Source organism: Syngnathus scovelli, chromosome 9 (assembly GCF_024217435.2).
Source record: "Syngnathus scovelli strain Florida chromosome 9, RoL_Ssco_1.2, whole genome shotgun sequence".
NCBI classification, from domain to species: Eukaryota; Metazoa; Chordata; class Actinopteri; order Syngnathiformes; family Syngnathidae; genus Syngnathus; species Syngnathus scovelli.
The window spans coordinates 7,217,503-7,241,801 of NC_090855.1; the positions used below are offsets into that span (position 1 = coordinate 7,217,503).

The following is a 24,299-nucleotide window of genomic DNA, read 5'->3' on the forward strand; positions in this document are numbered from 1 at the left end:
AATTACTTCAAATGCAATTTCCACTGTGAAAACTCACCATGGAAGCTGTGCACTCCAGTTTAGGCCTGACAGAAATGATTTGAAACCAGCATGTTGATTAATTCAGACAAAGCTCTTACAGAGTATGTAAGCATAGCCATGTGTCACCAAACTAAGAGTATTGTTTAAGGTTACAATGCCACTATACATAAGCTGCCACTCGATAAATATATGGACTCTGCTGCCCTCCCTAATATTTTCATGGCACTCACATACTAATCAATTGAGAGTCAGGTTTGGATGCCAATGGGTTCTTAATTTAATAATTCATTAGGGATTATAAAATAGAAACACACATATTAGAGTATGCGTCCACAGAAGCAAATGTACTGTGAATACAGCAGTCCTAAATGACCGACAGCTTCAGATAATGTAAATGATGTGGTGCTATTTGTGGCTTTAAGTGCAAAAGTGCAGAAAGAGTCAGTAGCAAATGTGTGACATAATATATGAAATGCAGATATGCAAAATAGCAGAGGTAGTCTTATTGTTCAAATGGATGAGAGTACAGGGCAGGAGGCTGAAAGTGAGAGGTAGTGGACCGAGTTCAGCATCCTGACAGCCTAATGTATGAAGCTATTTGTGAGTCTTGTGCAGGCTTTCAGCGGGAGGAAGTGCAGCCACAGTGATGCAGCCTGTGACGGCATTTTTAATAAGGCCTTTTAGAAAGTGCACATGCTAAGGGGTGGTGCTTGAGATTTTCTCAATTTGCAGAGAACATGTATTGAGGCCTCTTGGCCAATGATGTGATAATATTGGTCCAGAAAAGTTCCTCAGAAGTGTGCAACCCGAGGAACTGCTCTCTTGCTGCTCTTCAAGAGCACTGATATTGTAAACTACAAAGAAAGGGACATTTGGGATTTGACATGCTACTGCAATATCTCCCATTGAAAATTTGTGTGGATTATGAAGGATAGGACAACAAAAACTGCTGTTGAGCATTGTACATCAAGCAAGAATGGGAAATAATTCCATCTAGAAAGCAACCGTGAGCAGCCTCAATGTGGAACCCCCCCCAAACAACTAATGCATCAGAAAGAACATAGACTTTGACTTCGATTTGCTTTTTTGTCATTCAATAAACACATGGTCGGTGCACATATCAAACTAAATTTGGGGACCTTAGCTCACAGCAGAAAATGAAATAAAAAGTTAAGAATCACTAGGTACAGAGAGAGAAAAACAAAAAACAAAATGTGACCTAGCGATTATATCAGCATCAGGGGCGGCTTTTACGGACTATATTTTCAGGTGTGGGTTTTCAATTGTCCTGCAGCCAGGGAGTAAAAACTACCTGAAACTTTTATTTTTATTATTATATTATATACATATATTTCATTTATACATCATACTATAGTAGTAGTAGTACTAGTAGTAGTAGTAGTAGTAGTACCACTTTGTTACAGCTGCAGTTGTTTTTTAAGTGGTCTGTAAATACATTTGAATTAACTGTCTCACTCTGCAGACTGTTGTATATTAATATCAAGCGAAAATAGACGACATTTGTGAGATTTATTCTCTAGCCATGCAAAAAATATATAATGGAGTGCAGAGCCATCTATTCTAGTTACAAAATGACACAAGCAGCTTTCTTGGGTAGCACACAATATTGTGGCTGAGTGCAACATTTGTCAATTAAACATTCTCAGTCATAGCACAATCCACGCCTGAGTCTTTGATCACTGTCTGCACCCAATTTATCTCAGTTGCTTTCCTCATTGCTTGTTTGTCAAAACACACTGGTCCATTGTTTACAGGAGGAGGAGAAATTTTGCATTCTTTTTAATGGCCACATTTGCAATTTGTTATCGTAGAGCCATTAATAATTTCTTCGACTTGGTACTGAGGTGCTGCTCAGAGCAACAGTCGAAGGAAGGATGTTTTGTTGACAGGAGAGCAGTGTTTGCTGTTATATTTTTACATCAGCAGATGTTTCATAATTTATGGTTTTATTGCCAAGAAGAACTGCTTTTACCAACATTGTAAAACCCTGTGCTGTGTTCAAAGTCATGTGTGGTTTACTAAAAGTCATTTTTCTCAGAATGACCCATACAGAGTTTTATTATGACAATAATCTTAACAGTCAAAAGTTAAATAACCCTTATGTTGTATAGTTTGGAATTTAGTTTTCTGAGAAGTGCATTTTGCTTTAAAAGATGCACAAAAAACTTTGAGGCATTTGAGGTAGGACACTTGCAAGACCTATAAAGTACGATTGTCACTTTTAACAAATCTTAGGGCGTGGAAGTGGAAGAGGTCTGGTGTTATGCTAAAACCAGGAAAGAATCACATAGCTGGCCCTACCGAGTCTGTATCTCTCCAATACAAAATCCCTGAGACATAAAAAGGATTACTTGGACAGGTGAAGTGTCAGGGCATCTATTTAGGAAGCCTGCCTCCTTGTATGTGTCCCACTTAGAGGAGGCCTTAAGGGTGAATATGAGGAATATGTCTTATTCTATGAATCTATGGAAACTACAGAAAGCCATCAGGAAATGAGGAAAACCTTTGTAATGTGGTCTCCTTTGAATAATGAAATTTTAACATTGAAATTGCCATTGTTTTTTCATCAATGGGTTTTATTTTTTTTACTTGTCGGTTTTGGGGGAAATTGTTGTTTTCAAGGTTTGCCTTTTGCCTACCTACTCTGGGGAATGGAGGGCACTCAGGCTCAGATAATTCTGAATTACTGGTTCAAACCCATCTGTGATCGTCACCAGATGTCTGTGAGTCTCTTTCCCGCAAGAGCAATTTTATTATGCTGATGAGTCTCTCATCCTCATGGAAAAAACATTAAGGTAAATATATGCACATTTTTTTCGACACTGTTTGGGGCCCAACGGTAAGAAAATTAAATGAGCTTTAATGTTTTCAAAGAATGAGAAATATTTTGGGTTCGACAAAATCTCTCCCATGATATATATCTTTTATATCCACTTTCATCAGTATGCAGACAATGATTTTTTATTCAAGTCATTTGTGGTTCTGTTTTTGGGGAAAAGAATGAGATGAATATTAAATTTCTTGTATCTGGAGTTGGTTTAGTTCAAGAGCATGTTTTATGCCATGATTGCTGTTGTAGGCCTACATGGAAACATCAACATTAAATGTTGCTGGGAGGTTTTTGGGTTTTGTTTTGTTTTTGTTTGCATGTTGTAAATTCCAACAAGATGTTACAGACCCATGACAGCAGCTACTTAGACAATTGGATTATGAAAGAGTGGAAAATGTAGGTTACTGCTTAGCTTGTCAGGGATGTTTGGTTTCTCCCATGTGGTGGGAAATGAGTTTCACTGACATCAATCAGCTTGCAAATTAATTGTTAGTCTTCAAAATAATTAAATTCATTTTCAAAGCCCCCAGAATATGTAATTCCTAGAATTATTAAAAAGTGGCAACTGTAAAAGCCCAAATAAATCCTTTTACAGAGTGATTCTGCGAAATGACTGTGTACTAATCTATTCATTTGCAACAGCATTTAATGTCAAGCCATATCTTAGCTGTTGATTTAAATCAAAACATTTTTTTTTAGGGTGAAATAAGACAAATGTTGAAGAAGAAAAAAAAGTTGCCATTGATTGCATTGCTGCTTTTCTGTTCCCCAGGGGGCAAGATATGGCACACTGTTCAACTGATGTTGTGTTTGTTCATATAAAATTTCACATTTATGTAGAAGAAGTCACTAGGCATTTTGTTCCCGTCAAGCAGATGTAACATTATGCACTTCTTATACTATTCAAGTTGATTGAGAGCTGCTGTTGCATGCACATAGTTGCCGACAACTCACATACTTTTTGTCTATTGTAGATTTTTTTTTCCGCAAACTCAACTATTTGCTTCTCCACCATGAGGAAAGTTATCAACATTTCTAACAAGTGTTGACCTCAAAAGTATAACATGCTTTTTGTGCCTTTACAGGCTTTTTGTAGCTAGAAGCCTTACAGCCTCTTTGCTTCAGACAATGTCATCATGATAGGAAAAGCACTACTCAGCTGTGATTTTGCAGGAGAGTGAGCGGGGTTAATGAGACGGGACTGGTCACTCAAACAGGTTGAGTTCTGGGAGACTTAAAAAACACCTGTAATGACTGATCCATGGGGTGTTTAAAAAGCATACTAAGACACACATTGGAAGTGTTTTAAAATGTTGATTGGAAAAAAATGTATATGACTCCTTTTAAATGTTGTAGGAAAATATTTCCAGTTATCTGGTAGCATAACATGTTCTGTATATTTAAATTTTGTTTGCGATGAAGTACAGTACTAATCTGTTAAGTGGTCTGGGAGGAGAGTGAAACCAGTGACTATTTCCAAAGAAGCTTTGCTCTACGTAGGAGCTAAAGAGCACTCACAGGTTTCCTCATGGGCCTATTAAACATTTAAATGATCGTGGTAAGCAACAGAGCTCATGAAAAATGTAGTGATCAATGCTTCAACAGCCCTTTGGATTTGCCATGTGAGGCAGTTTTTACATGATTACTGTGTAAATCAGAGTATATTTCATGTTGTACACATATTCCAATATGCTGTATTTGAAATTTCAGTCACATTTTTTTAGTTCTATGCAACTAAAATACCTTCAACTTACTGCGTTTTAAACCGAAATTGGAAATCAAGGACAAGAAAGTCAAACCTCGACCACCGTTTGCCTTTCACCACAGTCAGATAGTAAACAAACTTGTTTACCTGCCGGTTGAGTACAAGCACCGGCAGGTAAACGATTTTGATCCAACCTGCCCCCGTCGCCAGCCTACTGGTCGCCGCTGGATGAAAGGATGAAAATAATAAGACGATGGAGAAAAGGAGCCAGTGTAATGAAGATGTCAATTAATGAGGGACCTGCAAATTCTGTATTGCATATTAAGCGGAGGGTGAACGCTAAGGACTACAATCTCTCATTGTAGACCTCATTTATGATGACCTGATTATTAGTATTTCCCAGTAAACATTATAAATGAACTGCAGTAACACAATCAGGCAAGAAAATGATTTTATGAGTTTATCTGGAGTTGATATCTTACAATACTTGTTGGGCTTGTTAAAAAAGTGATAAATTTACAAATAGGGAAAAAAAGTCATTATTTACTACTTGATTTCTATTCATTTTTTTATATCAGTGTTTTAGCACCACAGATCATTTCTAAAATATCTTGAAAATCAAGGACGTTGTGGGCATATTTGTTCCAGCAATATCTCAATGTCACGCATGTAATGTGGTTTATACGATAGCAACAAAATGTAGTACCACATGATGACACAAAGTGTTGAATGGTTATTTCAAGCAATTGAATAACACCAAATACAGTTTTGTTCACTCTTCAAGTTTCTATCCATTGCAAATAATGAATCTTGCCCTTCACTAAAGAGCTTCCTTTAATTTTCAGCCAAGGCTCGACTCACACTCACTGCTGAAACACTTTGCAGTCGGTCATGAAACCATGGCAACTGGAGTCACAGTCTCACAATGCATTCCAAGTTTGTCTCATTCAGATGTAGCATCTGAAAAAGAATGTGGAAGAATAATGTGGCATAAAGGAGACAAAATAAAATTGTTGAAGTGTTTGGTCCCCAATCAGGAATTGCAGAGTGAGGAAAGGCACGCTGGTTACCTTTACAAATTGCTTTGAACATGAATAGTGGAACTCTTCTTTATACAGTTAAAAGAGAATGCACTTTTTTTTATGTTGCGTTTTGAAACATTTCTTTCCCTCCAGGCCGCAGTGATCGGGTTTATTTTCTCTAAGGCAGGCTGGCAACAATTAATGGACAAACTTGGGTGAAAAAGCAAATAGTGTGATCTGAATCCTACAGCGAGCTTTACTCAGATCTGATAACGATACTGATCATTTGAATCAGGGTAACAAAACAAGCTCGATCAGGGCTCTTGAGGATATAAACCTATCCTGAAAAGCCTTTTAATGTATGTTTTGATTTTAACCACAGCAGTAATGAACAAACCCCAAGTTTGCATGTGTGTCACATTTGTCAGTTCTGTTTATATTTTGATACTATCAAATGTAACAAAATACTGTACAGGGCCTCTGAGAATGAAGGTCGACACCATGGCAACAACAGAGACTTTGAAAAGTTGTTAGCTGAGAAAAGCAGCAGTGCTTGTGTGAAGTTGTTGGACTGGAACAGATATACGTTAATTGGAAGTAAATCTGACAGCTCAGGGAAGAAATGCAGTACACCATAGAGAGGGAAAGAGAAATGCTACCATTGTCACCTAAAGCCGAGAATGTATTAAACGGTAAACTCTGAGGAGTGGAAAGTTGGTCTTCATTATATTGCTTTGTTTTATTATATGTTTATTGCTTATGTTATAGACTATATTTCTTCTCCTAAACCAGAGTAATACAGACTACATTATTATTAATTAAAGATTAGATTCTGCAGATATGCCTTTTGAAATGTCCTGACCAAACAACCATACATATCTTGTTATAATCTTCAACCTCGCATCAATGAATAAGTTGAGAATGGATTTAAAGGTCAGTCTTTAGTTTGCAAATGACTCTTTACTGGCAAAAGGCAAGGTTGTTAATCTTAACCCTTCAGATAGATCCTTACTATCCTAGACTGCTCTGAGTCTGAAATATCATTGCCCTTTTAATTATACCATAGTGACTAATTAGAAGGAATCCATACTGAAATCAAACAGAGTTTAATCAATGGAAGTTTCCAGGATGTGTTGTGTGAAATTTAATGTCATCTCAAGTTGCAGGGACAGTTGCTCAGTCTGCAGGGGCGGTACGGGAGTGTCCCCTCACTTTGTGACTGTCATTTTGCGTGTGAATATTGTTAGTCTACAAGTTTTAAAAGAGTTACTGACTGCAGGTAAACACAGTTGCTATTTTGTTTATCTTGGGCTTTTTGCATGTAATGCAGTGAGAGTTGTAACATGAACGCTGGAACGAAAAAAGCACTTTGCTTTTGTCTTTGCCCTTATCAAACAGTCAACCATGCTGGAGGTGCCTAATGATTAGCATAATCACTCAGTCCCCAGAGTACTCAATCAGCTTTGGTGGCAGTTGACGAAGTAAACGAGCAGGCATGATGGAAAAGGAGTTTTTCTTACTTATAATTAGTTGCAAATGTTCTGCTCAGTGAATTCTCCATTTTGTTGCTGAGAGGTATGAAATTTGTAAATGTAAATAAATGCATATGTCATGAAATACATCCTCTCCTGGTGCTTTCAAGAAACCTTGCTCCAAACACACATTGAAGTAAATAACCTAGAGGCAACTAAATGCTAAGTTGGACTCCAAGGTTACTAGCGCAAGAATATACAGCCAATGCTTTTGTTTGTACTGTGTATTTTCTATGGCACGTTTACCTACAGGCTGTTGCTGTCAGGTTGAAGTTTTGTGGGCCCAAAACTAGGCTAAAAATATCAGTTACATATAATTTGCATAAAATCATCACCAGTCATCATGATTGAATGTTACGTATTTGTCGGCCTCTACAACCTTTTGTCGCTGTCTATCGTTTTTTGTGATTTAGATAGTTCTGATTCTAACTTTTGCTCTTTTGTTTAGATAAAGCTCGTGTAATTGTTCAATATTTGTCTGCCAGCGCTTGGTCTGTTTGCCACCCATCACATATTTGCATTCAGTTACTTTCATCACTTCCACACATATAAAAGCTTTCAAGTGCCTGATGAAGTAGCACAAAGCGTTTCTTTATTAGCGTGAGTGTTAAAGCTTTTGGCAGAAGTTAACATTATAGCCAGGTGTGCAACACTATATGAATATTAAAAACAAAAGTACTTAGCTTTCTTTTTTTCTTGTGATTTATTTGATGGGATGCAATCTGTCAGGAAGATTAAATTCACTTTTCAAGTCAGACCTGCACAAGAGGTCCTCATTTCAACAAGTATTGGTAAAAAAAAAATACTATACAAATAACCAACCAGCAAGATTCAACTCATGTTTACCTGAAATCAAGCCGTTACATTTTTTTTATACATATGTCAAGCACATCACTAACTCCGGTGTTTTGTTTTTTTTATCCCCCAATTGATATGCATCACAATCCTCAGTGGAAGGATCGACATTGCTGACCTTCAGCCTTTACCATCTCAGTCCAGTCTTCCCTTCTCAACATGACTGTATGAATGTACAGTACACTAAAAACAATCCATCTTATCTATCATAAGGTACATTGTCATTGTTTTCTCTGGTGGGACTCCATGGAGTGGAGTAAGCATTGATTAATGGGACCGTGAGTGAAAATTGTAATCTGCAGTTATGAAATTCATGACCTACTTTAAAGACTAATTAGAAAAAGCAAATGATATTTTTTTATACATCACGCCTAGGATAAAAAATTACTTAACATTGACTACAAGGCACATCATATTACCCCAGGGTTTTATTTTATATATACGTAATGAATTGCCACTGTCAAATCTTAGATGGTAGACTAGACCTAGAAAATAGCTAGATTTAGGGTAGCAATTAAATGAAGGAATATTTCTTCCCATTCACCCTACCGTGAACGAATGAATATGCCATTGCTCTAATTAACAATAACTTGCTTGAGCCATTCCACTTGGAGAAGATGTGATGACACTTTTAAAAAATCTAAATAAGGAAATAGTAACTTCATTGTGAAGACTTATTAATATCCTTGAACCTGGCCCACTTATTCTGTTTTTGCACACATCACCAGACTCTCCAAATTCGTTCAATGAGAGCCCCTATGCACCCCGTTTTATTTGTTACCCTGTTCCAACACAAAAACAAATCCAGCAGTCATCACACCGCTCAAAGGCATCAGAAAAACATGTTGCATTATTACCGCCTCAGAGAAGAACACTGTTGCTTTTTAAAAATGATCCTCCATAATCTGTAAACAATCCGTGTTTTCAAATGTGAAATCCTTAAATCAGCTTAGTGCATAACAGTTCTTTTATAGAATAACTGGGTCACTTCAGTTAATTTACTACCTACCGGTACTGTGCAAGCCTTTCATTTTATTCCATATGAAGCTGCTTCAACTGCTTTTCTAAAATAGAAAATAAAACCTGGAATAAAAGCTGAAATAAAATTTAGACTAACAGTTCACCACATGAAGAGAAGGAAAACGTTATTCTGCTACTTCAAATTGGTATCAGAACCCTTGAGCGATTTGTAGTAGAGAAATATTTAGATTTTGACACCTATTATTCTGTTAAAGCAAAACAATAAATGCACATTTTTTGCTGTGGACCTCCATAATCTGCATTACCTGCAGGAATGGGTGACCTGCACTATAGCTTCAACATGGAAGAAAAGAGACACACATAACGCCTATAAGTGTTATTGGATTTATAAGGCCCATCAGTGAGTCGTCACCTTATCGTGGTGGAGGGGTTTGCGTGCCCCTATGATCCTAGGAGCCATGTTGTCGGGGGCTTCATGCCCCTGGTAGGGTCACCCATGGCAAACGGGTCCTAGGTGAGGGGCCAGACAAAGCACGGCTCACAAAAGCCCCTTATGAACGGTGTAAAATAAATGGACTTCGTTTTCCCTCGCCCGGAAGCGGGTCACCAGGGCCCCCCTCTGAAGCCAGGCCTGGAGGCAGGGCTCGAAGGCGAGCGTCTGGTGGCCGGGCCTTCGCCCATGGGGATGGATGGATGGATGGATGGATGGATGGATGGATGGATGGATGGATGGATGGATGGATGGATTTATAAGGAAAGGAAAATAAAAGGTTAAATGTTTAATTTTTGTTTTTTTAAATAATGCAATGCTAAACCTGAAATATTGCAGAACACCTTGGCGAGAAGCAAACCTATGACCGTTTTTCATTTTGCTGACAAACTCCCTTGTAAATTAGCTTTAAATATTAATTATTGTGTGCTAAATTATTGAGTGTCGTAAAGCGTGGCTCAAACTCCTGAGGCTGCATACTAGCTATGCAATAAGCAGGAATCTATTTAAATGCACAGAAGTTGTTCCTGCCACTTCTGCTCCTTCAAACCCTTACAACATAATGAAACATAACTGGAATATCAATCAGAGGCCTTAATAATAAAACTATATTTAAATAGTAATGATGGAGTGGATAAGCTCCAAATTTTGAGGAAATGTGTCATCAGCCGGCATTATTTTCCAATTTTAAAAAACATTCATTAAAATTAAAATGGCTTATGAATTTTTAAATACTCACATGTAGCTTGTTGGTTTCAATACAGCAAGTTTGCACATGTCCTTACACTATTAAAAAAAAAATGTGTGGTGGGGTGTAATAGACTGTAATTTGTAGGAATTAGTGTAATTAGTATGAATTTGAGTGTCAATTTATTTCCTACTACTTATCCTGTTAGGGTGAACTGGAGCCTATTAGTACTTACTGTGCGCAAGAGGTAAGGTACAGTACATTAAATTGATCAGCCGTCAATTGCACCGTGGAATAACCATGGCTGTTTGTCTCTGTACAACAGAGATGCCATTCCAGTCATCAATTCTCATCAATCACCCACTGATGCAAAATCTAAATTTGTGGATGTTGTTATTCATCAATGAATTTCTGCTTATGGTGTAAAATCTTCTTTTGTTTCCAAGCGTCAGTATGATGTTGTTGTTTATCCATTCACAACAGAACCGGCACAACTATCCAGGTTGGTATGTTATCCTTGACAGCAAAACCCATCAGGGAGTGCAGTGTTATTTATATGGATTGTGGTGTATTTATCATGTTTATTTATCCATATGTTCTTTGCCTTCTTTATTCAGTGTGTCTGCTGAGAGAGAGAGAGATGGCATAAACTACTTCAGTCATTTATTACTGGTAAACAAAGCACAAGAGCAGAATTGTGTCAAGCTTATGTGATTCATTATACACCAATGCACATTGTTCTTTTTAAAGTAAACGTGTTTGCTTTTGTGTTTGCAAATCATTCGTAACAGTGATGAAAACATTGTTAATCCAAAAATAACTACGATTCAAGGGCATTTTCAAATGTAGATTTTAAACTTCCATGTAAGGTTTGTCATTAAAATACGACAGCAAAACAAAAGTATAATCTTATTGTATAAAAACATTTTAATTGCCTTTACATATTAGCGCATAGCGTACTCATAATTTGTCTAACTGCTGAAGGCAACGTTATGGCTTGGGCATGAATGGCTGCTAATAAAACGGGCATGTGGGAAGCAAAAATAGTTATAATTTTGTATATGGTTTCATTTTAAGTTCTGTTTTAACATTGGGTTTATAGTAATGGTCCCACTTCTCAGTTTTTCACATTTTATATCGGTTTCAGACTCTTCAATTCACTTGCTTTATCTCGTTTTCTGCTCATCGGCCACACCGTTTGCTACCTTCGATTTATTCAGCTCAATCACTTGAACAGTGAAGGCAATCATCAGGGTGCTCATTTTAACAAGTTGGGAGCTACACTTGGTGCAAATGGCTTTGGTTAAGAAGCAGCTTTTATAGGTGCAGGCCTCATTTTCGTGACAGTCACTTAGGGGGAAATGCTATGCTACGCTTGTGCTGACATGAAAAGTAAAAAGCTCTTCCTGATAGTCTCATTAATATGTAAATTTAAACCCACAAGTGTATCCTCACATCATTAAAAAGTCACCACACTCCTTTTTACTCATTTAGTTAATGGAGCGTAAAAATTAAAAAAGGAAAGACATTTAATTGTGCCAAAAAAAAAAAAAAAAAACATTGCATCTTTACTGTTTACATACTGCATGACTTGGACGACTAATTGGATGACGAGAACAAATGGAGCCTGAACTACAATAAATAGCTATAGGTCACAAAGTATTGTTGAAAGAGGAACAGCTCAATTCAAATTATTGGGCACATTTCAAACTTATTGCTATCGGTTATCAGATAGTCATGTTAAAATTAGCATTTACTATTAAATTACTATTTGTAAATGACTATATTGTGTTCATTCATTTGTCAGGGTTTTGGAAACAGCTGGTTTAGGATTCAAATCCTGTTGCAGGCCACATATTTGAAAATGAGGACTGGCGAGGTTGCTACGTGATTAGCCTCCTGCCAAGGTGCCCTTTATAATTAAATGATAAATGCGTGTTGTTCTATTTGCATGTGAATGTATGACATGAGTTGGGTATTGAATTAGGCCATCAATTATTATGCCATATCACAGTGGGGTGCTTTCAAGAGAAAAGCACTGTTCTCTTGTGTCTTATCATTTTTTTTCTGATATCCTCTTAATCTCACTCGGGGTCCTTCAGGTAGGATAAGAAATTGCGTTTGTCTGTCGATTGCACCGTATTACCCATAAACTTTGCAACAAAAGTGGAGGTCTCTTTGCTCAGTGAGCTCCACCCAAACTCAGAAAGCAAGAAAAAAAAGTATCTTCAGTGAAAGCAAATTGAATCTTTTATGTGAAAGACAGAAATATAGAATTTAACGTTAGTTCAATTTCTGTGGGTTTTTTGAATGCCTTCAGTCGCTTTGTTCAACACTTTCTCCTCCCTGTTGATGAACTGAAGGTCATGGTCGTTTAGTATTGAGTGAAATATCTTATTTTTCCTTTTGTGTTCATAATATTAACAAAGCAGAAATATTTTTGTGCCCAGCGCAAGTCTCGTACCAAGTGTGGTCTGATGGATGGAGTCTTCTTTCTGTTGGTATTTTCGGTAAAAATCATATCAATCAAAAAGTGGAGAGTGTATTTTTTTCTTTTAAAATTGTTTACAATTCAGATTATCAAGAACCGTTTTGACAGACCGAGTACTGGAAGTAAGAACAATAATGATTATTGTCAAACTGTACTCTTAATTGTACTTTAGAAGCCTCGAACTCATTAAAACATGACAGCATCTCACCATTTTTGGTTTCCCAATCATTTGTATGCGCAAAATGTCCTCCATGTATCTGTCCTTGTTATAATTGGGTCAGTAATCTGTAAAGCGGTGCGTATACGTAACTTTCTTATCATTCTGTGTGAAAGTTTTTACATTACAGAGTGTTTTTACATCAGAGCTCCCAGAGATATCATAACCCAATCGAGTGCCTTCATCACTTCATCAACGTCATAAAACAGGCACGTCTCACATGTTCATTTGAAAAGGATATCTTTCACATTGTTTCTTCCCCACGCTTCACCAATATCAGAGGAGCACAATACTAGAGTACCAGGAGAGCAATACGTGCCCTATTTGAGGTCTACCCCTGATCCTCCTATATCAATTCATTCCCTTTAAACAATAGCGTGCTTCTTACTTAACATGTGACCTTGTTCGCATAAAGGTTGTTGGAGTATACCGTGATGAACGACGCCAGCAAATGAATACTTGTTTTAATATCCTGAGACTGTAATTAAATTGCCTTGTTCCTGATTCAATGTCACTTTAGCAACTTCCTTACACAGGGTGTGTTGAAAATCGATACGAGTTTCAAACAAAGGACATGCAAGGCAGCTCAATACATATACCAGAAGTCTAAAACATTGAAATAAAGTCACCTTCATTTTCCATTTTCAAAGTCTACTTTGCTATCACGGTATGTTCTATGGAACGACATGACCCATATACAGTTTTCGGGATTCAAAATCAGCTTTATTGGAACCCCTGCTGTAGACCTTGGTTCAAAGTGACTCAGCCTTTTCCGGCAGATTCAAAGCAATGATTTAATGGATAATATGATAAAAGCTGACGTTGTCATAATTTATATTATGTTATAATTACAGTATCTTCATAATTCTAAGAATTAAAGGTCACTTAGAATCAGTGCTGTCTTTCCTCTTGCTCTCTCATACACCCATCACCACGTAAAACAGCTTCACTGCAGGGAAGCCAAAGTCACAGCCAACAAATACAAGATGCAAATCGGCAAATAAGCAGCAACAAATGCATAGACATTCATGAATGCACTAAGACTGAATGAAGGGAGGGACGCAGGGATGGATGTGTGGAATGGGATGGAAGGGAGGGATGGAGGGACGAATGGACGGACAGACAAAGAGAGAGGAAGTGATGGACGGACGGATGTTGCAGCATACTACATCACAAAATGCATTGATGATGTCACCAATGTCCCACGGAATCAGGGAAGCAAAATATCAACACGATCGCCATCGAATGTATCATCACTAGTTGAATCACTTTGTGGAAACTGCCATCTGCAGAAAGACTTGCAATGCATAGTAAACACACCTTGCGAGATCTTCACTGCCACCCTGCTGAGCTTCTCAGACATTTTTGACTTCCGTGAACAACAGAGCCATGAGCATTGCTGACGACACCTCGCACACCTCTCCTGCCTTCAAAAAGAAAGTACTGACGCCTCCAGCTCGATCCACAACACTTGTGGACAGCACCTTCACATCAAGCTGTCAAGATGCTAAGCTGTGGCCACTTGTTTCCCCTGGCCGATGAATTTAACCTATACGCTTGCACTAAAAATCGACGTGGTCTCTGATGGACTTATTGCAGCCACACTGTTTATCACTGTACTGTATCTCAAAATCTGCTTTTGTAGTCCGGAAATAACTGTATAAATCACAATCCACTTGAAATGTGTTGCAAGGTCTGGCTTACCCCACCCTATACGTCTGAATTCAACCATAAAAGGTACTGTAAATTCACTGAATCTCATAAATTAAAACAAGGTGCGATTAAGAAGTGCGGGAGTCACTGAACAGTCAATATGGAGTCTGAATTCCATCTCGTTGTGGTGTATGATAAACTTATGAACATCTACAAAATATTCACTATTTGGAAAATGAAATAGCACAGGAAATTAAATGTAGGAATGTCTTTTGTCATGAGGATACATATGCTGTACGTATATATGAATAGATGTCTGACAATAGATCAATATTTGGTGTATGTACAGTCTTTGCCGTTAAAGGCATTTGTCATAGTATATGTGATGCATACTTTGCTGATTCTCTGCCGAATTACAAACCCCAGTAAAAGCATATAGCCCTCAGCTCACTTATTCAGTGGAGAATAATTGAGTTTCTGCTGATTCTGTTCCTCCCTAAAATATTTACAGCTGTTGTGCTGAAAAGAAAAGTTGAAGCTGCATCATTTATGGTGGACAATAGCAGTAATGTGTACACTATAAAAGGCTTTTAATGTTTAAAACAAAGGCAGCAGGAAGTGATTTCTTTTGATTAGTACTAACCTAATGGACCAGTGGAACAGCAATTTGCTTTCTGTTCAGTCGAACGAGGAATTTCATGACACCTCATTCTCTTGGCACTGCATTCAAAATGCAGAAAACAAGGTGTAGTCTCAGCAAGGAAAAACTCAAAAAGGTCATTTAAAATTTTATTTAAAAGGGTACAGGGAATAATTGGAACATAAGGGACAAGCATGCAGCACATAGCAACAATGAAGTCATGAGATTGAACAGAAATACAAAAAGGTTGAGTGATCTACCCTAAACCTGAGTTCAAATAGATCACTCAAGGCCACGTGCTCATTATGTTGTGCTACTTTTTTCCCAAGATTGTGACAAAAAGTATTGTTGGTATTAATCACAAAATCCGTACAACTGCAACACATTCATCAGAAGCTAAAACCCGTAGCACTTTGGTGACTCTAGATAACCTTGAGCCGATTGCTGGTCGCCCAAGGCGGTGACGTCTCATTAGAATGTGGACCCTATCCACTTTCAAAGCTACTTGCCGTGGCAACGGGTGGACAAAAACCGAAAGAGGCTTAAAGAAGATAATGCAAAGAAGCTTCCCTTTGGAAAAAAAAAAAGAACCTCCCCATCAATTTTCAGAGTCAAGACTGAAGACAAGTAAGCGATACTGTCTTTCAAATGTCCTGCCACAGATTTATTTTAGAATGCTTTGTCTCATAAGATACAGTGAAATGTCTGGTGAAAAATAAAATAAAATACATTTAATAATTAATTAAAATGAATCCAGCCCTGTGTTGCCATGTTGGATGTTTTTTCCTATTTCAAAATGTATATAACACAAGGCACAGTATACACTTAATGACAATAAATACTTGACCTAATAGCTGATTAAGACTGAACATACTATACTATGCTCATTGATAGATAGATAAACAAATCACTTTTGCCCACAACTACAGTTTACAGTGTACAGAACAATTCTGCTCCAAAAGGCTGTACAAGTCACCGTGTGAAAGCCAACGAATACGAATAAAGGCAAAGCTGATGACAGATAAGGCACCCCTAGACTTTGACAGATTTGCTCCTTAAAAATCACCTATATGGTCACCTGAAATTCCATTTCATTGTACTGATAAGAGACAAGTGATAGCAGATAACAATCTGTCAACACAAAGTAAATTAAAATTGCAGGGACTTAAAAGCTGATAGCATCTTAAAGCAAAATCCAATTTATTCGAACATAACATGCTGAACTACTTTGATGATGTGTTTTGCTGTCTGTTAATGACGTTGATGGTTAATTTATACGATACATGCACAATATCAATTAACCGTTTTTACCATAAAGTAAAGTCAATTACAATAAACCCATTGTTTACGAGCATACTGGCTAGAAACATACAGTTCATGCATGTGAGTTACTCACCGTACTTTCTCAAACATTGACCTTTATAACCTTGAAAATATAGTATGTGCATCATAAAGACGATTAAACCACTAATAATAGATTTTGACATTTCTTTTTCGACAAATACAAACTAAAACTAAACATTAGTCATCTTCTTGCATCTCACTGATAAGTGTGCATAGCATTTCTGCAAAAAGTGCATTTACGCAAATGCTGTTATTTGAAAATACGTACGAGCATTATTAAAAATCCACACATTTGATCTTCTGTTATTTAGCCACAACCAGTAAAATCATAGCCTCTTACTTTACACTCCCCCATTCAATCAAAAATGTCAATGCATTGCAGAGCATCTTGGAAATTAAATCAAACCTGTTGATCAATGGTGCTTTTGTGTGAAGTACAGCAGCAAGAAACAAAACAAACATTTACTTACAGAAATTGGGGAGCCTCTGGATGAGGTGGGGATCAGAAAGTAAATATTGGGATGTGAAAGAAATGATCATAACATGTTGAAATAAAACAGTGGCAACACATCACTGCAGGAAGGAAAAGCAAACACTTCGTTCCGACATCCAAATGCCACATAATTATCAGAACTATATTTTATAGCAAGCAGAGTGCATAAGAAGTTTGATGTTTTTTTTGTGTGAGACAACACCCAAAATAATCGATGGGGAGACATAAAAATTTAAAATAAATAAACACTTAAAACCCTTGTATGCTAAGGTCAGAAAATCTGAACAATACATACTTATGTAAAAAGTGCATTTGAGTTAAAAAAAAAAATGCAGCCTGCAGATATGTTTTTCAATTTACCCACTAATTATGATGTTATCTTATTCAAGGAAACCAAATTTGACACCTCATTCCACAGCCACAATCTTGTCGGCCTGAGAACAAGCGCGTACATGTGTGCAATGTAGATTGGTTTGACGGTTCAGGCAAAGCTGCAACCTGGCTCCAGCTGACCTTGACTTTTTTTTTCTTTGACGATCAAATACTTTTGTTTTTATACATTCCTCTCCCTCTTTTTGGCAGTATCGTCCAAATCACATAACAACTCAAGCGTAAACAAAATAAATAATAAAGCAAAAAAACAGATATTTTTCTTTTTCTATTGTTAATATTATGTTGACAGTGCACCAAAAGGAAGATATTCATTATCTGTCATCATATTCATTTCTATGCTAATGTGAAACTAGTTTCATATGAAAATGTAGTTTGAGACTTTCAAATAAAAATAAGTGGCTATTGCACATTGGTTTTGAGACATTTCCAACCACACGCTACTCCCGGGCTGTATTCCATAAAACATAATGAATATCATGCAAATAACTAGCCTGTTTCTTGCAGCCTGAACCTTTCAGCGGTAAGAATCAAATGTTTCATTTGTTCAACAATATAAACAGAGAGTGTAATAAAAGACAAGACGGTAACACATCATGAAACTTGATTTTTTTTTTTTAAAAGCAGTTTTATAAACACTGTTAAATGAATACTCACCCCCAATTTTTTTTTGTTGCGATTTTCCATTTAAAAGAGGGCCATTTTTAACGTCATGGGTTGTTATTATGTTATGAGCGCTACTACGTTATAGTGCAACCTTTTTGCCATTGTCTCGTGGTCACGACTTTGCTGAATATTCATTGGCTAGAATCAGTCAACACTGAACGTGTTTGTGATCCTTTTAATGAAAAAAATGTGAGGTCCTTATAAACTCACTGAAGTCATGAAAATCAATTATTTTCTAAGCTCCTTCACATAGTATTGGTCAAGCCCCGTTCACCCCCCGCCCCCTGGGAGAGAACAAAATTGTGGAGCCTTGCCTGTATCTGACCAAGATATTAGGGCTATATTACAGTCAGAGTTCACCTCTCTGTCTTCTCTTGGTAGAAAAGCAAGAGATTGGATTAGCTAGAAGATGCCATCTTCTTCAATCAGCTTTGCAATCAGACGCCTGCTCAGATCCTGACAGTGACAAATGTGGCTTTTAATGTCCTGCTGCATGCAAGCTCCACATTAATTGCATTTTTATGCAAGGTAGATGAGTGTCACACAGAGTGACAATGGATGTTACAATTAACTCTGAATAGAATCATGGTCTGTGACTCACTGTGCTGGAAGTCTGTGGAGGTTAGGTAAATGGAAAAAATCTGATCAAATCAGATCTGATACCCAAGTTGAAAAAATTTGAATCTTTGTTTAAACCCACCCGTGCATCAATTATGTAAGCAGATGTATTGGAGCATGTGATTGACGATTGTGTTTCCACTTCCAGGTATATTCTGTTCGATTGATTTGTCAAACTATAAATAGTGCTGGATGTCTACGCTCAGTTTCAGTTTTAGGTATTACCTGTGCCGACACCATTTACAATTTGAATCAACTCATGAAAATCATTCAGCTATTTATGAGGGGGGGGGGGGGGGGGGGCAAGCAATTTTCATGCTGCGAAAAGATGGGAAATCAATCAGTGCTATCACACAATTGTTACCAAGAGGCAATCTAACTGTTTGGAAAAACCTGAAAAAGGAGCCACTGGTGTTTATGCAGCATTGTGCTATTGATCATAACGTGTTAGAGAGATGTTCCTTGTGAAAAACTTTGTTGTCAGAGAACAAACATTTGTTATTTTCTGATGTGTGGGATAGAAAAACAACTGCTACTGGTATTTACTGGGTCTCTTATCAACTTTTGGCTCTGAATTAAATACCCCGCTCCTCTGTATGTGCCCGAGGCACGCTTGAAGGCATTCATGCTGCTTTAACCCTGCTGTTTGCCACTGGGTATGAGGCTTTTCAAATTGGGTCAGCAAATCCATCAATATTACAAGAAGTGGACCTTATTAGCAAGTAAATTCTCCATACAACAAAACAAAAAGGCACGTTTTAAAAGTCCTTGTATTTCTGCAAAAAGCATTAGCTTGATGTTACAGCCAACTGAAGAAATGTATTTGTGATGAATGATAACGTTTCTTAAAACAACTCTTTCCTTTTTGAAATATATTATTATTTTGGCATATTTAGGATATTGTGTATGTATAAAATATCACCCCTTGACAAATTCTATCGGTCGCTACTGCCGGAAAGTATAATGAACAACATAACTGTTTTCGGAATAGCATTTCTTAAAGTAACAACATAACAAAAAACAGCAAATAGCGTTAGGTTTATAATGATAAAAATCACTATTTTTACTATCACCTTTAAAAACAATTCTCAACTGTCAAGCTCGACTACTAAGAAGACTCTGGTGCGCAATTATCTATAAATAACTCGCTTCACTCATGGTTGAAGCAAGACCGAGAATCATGATGGTTGACTACACTCAATCTGTTAAAGCAGATGAAATCCTGATTTCTAAGCTAAAGAGGACATTACGTAAGTCTGATGGATTACAGGTATTGTATCACTTCACAACACAAACGCTGCAGTCAGCACATTTATCACAAGATTAGGACAACGTATTCTCACACAATCCTACGAGTCTACAGTTAACCTGGAAGTGAGAACATCTGGATCAGGTCTATATATTTTACATCAGCAGTACCTAATAAATATCACAGCACACCATCAAACAAATATGTCTTAAATGTAAATCCAAGCACAAACACACACACATGCAAGTGCGCAAACACACTCACACTGATTTTCTTGGCACAATGGTTTTGATTGGTTTTCTGTATTTTACAGGTAATATGCTTCTGTTGGCTTCATCATGCCGCAAATTTGAACCGAAGCAGATTGCAGCCGAGTGTAAAGTAGTTGGAATGAGAATGAAGGCCTGCAAATTCATGGCCATAGTCCTCAGTTGGAAATGGGAGGGATGCTCAGCAAAAGAGTCATGCCTCTGCAAAACAAAATAGAATATCAACATCTGCTGTTGTCCTCCACTCTGGATCCTTCTAAATTTCACAGGGGCAATTTCATTAAGTGCCTGTCGCTGCCAGGGCTCATTCACAACTCTGTCGGACATCCCCTAACAGACTCGTCAGAGAACAAAAAAAGACAGAAGAAAAGATGTGCCTGCCAACAAAGTTTTGGATGTTTTTGCTCAGCATGTCAGGGTCAAGTGAGACTAAATCATGTTACTTTACCAAAAATACATCCCTCTATTTAAAGTTCTTTAATCTTACAAGACATGAGTCATTGTTCCTTTTTATTTTAACTTTGACAAGTGCTGCAGGACTAGCATGCATTAAAGCAAGGCGTTTTCTATGTCAAATATATGTAATTATAAGAATATTAATATGAAAACCTTGCCAACTGTTATTTTTAATTCAGGAACAAAACATTAATACAGGGGTGTCAAACTCATCTTTCTTGCGGGCCGCATCATAGTCATAGTTTCCCTCAGAGGGCCATTATTATTGTCAACGTCTTCTATATTCACTATAGGCTACTAAAAAACTGATGAATAACTAGTTTTGAAATCAGAGAGTAATAAAAACTGTTCAAAATTTTTAAAAAGACAAATTATAATAAAAATAGCAATGTCTAATTTTTTAAAAGTAAAGACAATTTGTAATTTTATACAAAGATAATGCAAAATTTGTCTCGCGGGCCACATAAAATGATGTGGCGGGCCGCAACTGGCCCTCGGGCCTTGCGTTTGACACCTATGCATTAATAGAACAAACAAGCATAATAGACCTGGAACTGGGAATGCGTTGCTATCCTATATTTACTGTCATTATGATATGTGTAGTGTATAATTTTTAGTGTTAAGTGTTGTAAATGACCTTTCACGGCAGTCACAGAGCTCCATTTATTTTTCCTCACAGCTGCATATAACACTAGAATGAATACTTCTACTGGAGAATCAGTGTTATGCATTGGCTAGAAACTAACTTTGCCACTCTTCATACAAAATAAAAAAATTAAAATGAATTATTTCACAGCCCTTGATTGTATAAGACAATATGTGTTTAGCTTTTATTGTGATCATGATTCTTTGGTCATCTAAATGGAGGGGGATGGTCTGTCTTCTAATATGCAGGCATTATATTTTGACAAACACATGCAGCATGAAACACATTGGAATACATTTTACTGGATTAAATCTCATTTGGAATTGGAAAGAAGATAAACATATGAGGAAAAACAAAGGATACTACAGCTCTTCGTTTGAAATTGGAAAGAAGATAAACATATGAGGAAAAACAAAGAATGCTACAGCTCCTTAACCTGTGATTGCGTTACATTTCTCAGTTACCAGTTATCCCCCGAGCCCTAGGAGGTGAACGCTTCTAAAATGAGGTGTCATTGCGAATTACATGAGCAGCTGAGACCCAGCACCATCCCATCGACTAGGTTCATTCATCCAGGTGGCACCCAAGGTAATCGCTCACGATCTGGCGCACAGTTAAGTGACAGAAATTGGTACTGATACGGTGCTTGTGTCAAAGGTGAAGGTATGTGTGTGTGGAGTGGCGTAAGGTGGCTTTGAAATAAAAGGCACACACATTCTTCTGCATTTTCACTATTAGCTTCATCAAATTCCCGATACAGTCCAATTGTGGCACAATAAGAGTCAAAAGGCATTCAAGGTATGTGATGAAATTTATCTTTGCTGGTGATGTATTTAAGCATTTTCCAATCATAAGCAAATGGTGGTGACATTTCTTTCATATTCACCGTGATATCGTAATCCGGCATTGTTTTGTTGAGGTTTCGTTATCTGCATGCATACTGACCGCCTCCCCTCTTCTTTTTAATGCAAAAATTGGAATATAGAGTTTTCATTTTTATTTTTTTTCCATCCTTTATAAAGTATCAACAGTAAGCAGGGCTGGGCACTCAAGAAAATGAGGCGTTCTACCTGGAAGAAAGTTCAACGAGTAGGCAGGCCTTTATGAAAGAATAAAGGCTAACATAATAACAGTACCTAGAATATAAAAGAAACGGCAACTGCTTAGCAACTGGATACATGATGCAATCAGGCGTATGACAGAATGAATTTAGGACAAAGCATAAAGGATCAGCAAATGTGTAGCAACTGATGCATCGAGAAACAACGAGTCGCTAACCGGTCCCATCATCATTACTTCATAACAATGACATCTTTGTGAGAAATGAACAAGAAATTTGTCCCTAAAACAACGTTGACCTTATTATGATTTTGAGGACATGAAGGATGTGGTGGCTAGGGGTGAGTCAATGCCACAGGGGACGATGGCAGTTGAAAACCTTTTATCCTCAGTGTCACCTGAATGTATGTGCTCACTCAGTCTAATGCAGGATCATCTTCCCACCCCCTGCCATTCTCCAACACATCCTGATTTCATCAGCCGTTGTAATCAATCTGCCTCCCTGGGAGCATGAGGAGTTGATGCATATGTACAGAACCTCAGGAATTATGCACACGCTATGTGCATTTAAAGTCTGTCTCAGATATATTAGATGTGATAAAACAAAAAACTACTTCCTTTATCATTTTTAAATGTTCATGCATCACAAACGAAAATTCTAGAATACTTTAACAACATTGTAAACTCATTTTAAACTTAGCTTCTCAGTGACATAGAAAGATATCACTCTACCAGTCGACACAGAGAACATAAATATATGCAGTTTTCAAGAGCTCAACTAAGGTTGGATTGCATCGGGGGAAAATAACTATGGTAGGTAAATTTCCGACAAGCAAACCATGAATAGCTTCAATACATATCCCAGAAGACCTTTTTTTGTAAAAATTTTGCTTTTGTTGGACTTGAATACAGTGCACAGTACTGTAAATTCACTGTCACCTTTCATACAAGTAACTTATCACACATCCATCATTATCTAAATTAGTGGCAACAAAAGTGAGTCTTCTCCAAGCTGGAAATATTCAAACTAGGCACGATTAGTCATTTTTGATGTTGGAGGCGAAGACACTGAATGTGGTTAGATCTGCTTGTGAGGCCGGTTAGATGTCTGGGACGGCTTAGGGTCTCATGTGCCTGTATATGTTCTCTAGGTACTGGCATTATTGTGTGACTCAAAAAGGATTCCATTCAATCATTTCAAAGGCCTCACTCTGCCCCTAGAGGCAATCATAGAATATCAACCCTTGCTTTCATTTGTAGGTAGCTTTCCACAGGGATTGGGATTCCTTATTACGTACACTATACACATCACAACTCTATTTGAGGCTAGAGGACATTAATGAAGAGGAACAGGCAACCTCTTACATTAATTCTCTTATGTGATGCAAATCAAGCTGGAAGCCCCCCTACCTAAATGCCTATGCTGCTCCTCAGGGGGTCTGATGCCTCCCACTCTCCAGCAAGTCAACATCCGACGAAGATATATGCATTTGCTTTCACTCTCTCTGAATATATATATAGTCTTAAGAGCCTTCTATTCACATCTATTATTTCCAATTTAATTACAATCCTTCAAGGTAGCATGTCTGTCAAAAATGTCCATACAGGGGAGCGTACTGGAGAGTTAATAAGCATCTGACTGAAAATTAAAAGCGGATGTTTTGAATTTCGGATGTCTTGTAGCAAGCAGTTAGCTTTTTGTCACAGCATGCTTCCTTAGAAAGAAAAATGTGCCATGACAATATGACAGATAAGGCCAATTAGCTTCTTCTCACATGTCGCAGACTGAAAATAATATTTACGTGATTACGAAATAGAGGGGTTTTAGCTAGATTTCTAAAAATACTCTTGTATTCACACGTACACGTACGTGTATGTAGCTTCAAATGTTGGACTAAAAGGTGAGTCATGTGACCACTTTTAATGCAAAAGGTTTATAGCCGTTGTATAAAGTGCCTGCACT

The 24,299-nt window shown here is 37.4% G+C and overlaps 1 long non-coding RNA gene across 4 annotated transcripts in view; it reads right to left on the reverse strand.

Moving 5' to 3' along the window:
* The window catches only part of LOC125974943 (uncharacterized), an 84,651-nt gene that overhangs the window by 57,121 nt on the left and 3,231 nt on the right, over positions 1–24,299 (reverse strand). For 2 of the 4 annotated variants that reach the window (XR_007483792.2, XR_007483793.2), the window contains exon 4: positions 5,058–5,537. The exons of 1 other annotated variant lie outside the window; for it this stretch is intronic. This is a non-coding gene — a long non-coding RNA (uncharacterized lncRNA). Of the gene's footprint in view, positions 1–5,057; positions 5,538–19,307; positions 20,377–24,299 lie in introns of those variants that run through there. One more of the 4 variants, XR_007483795.1, reaches the window with a different exon arrangement.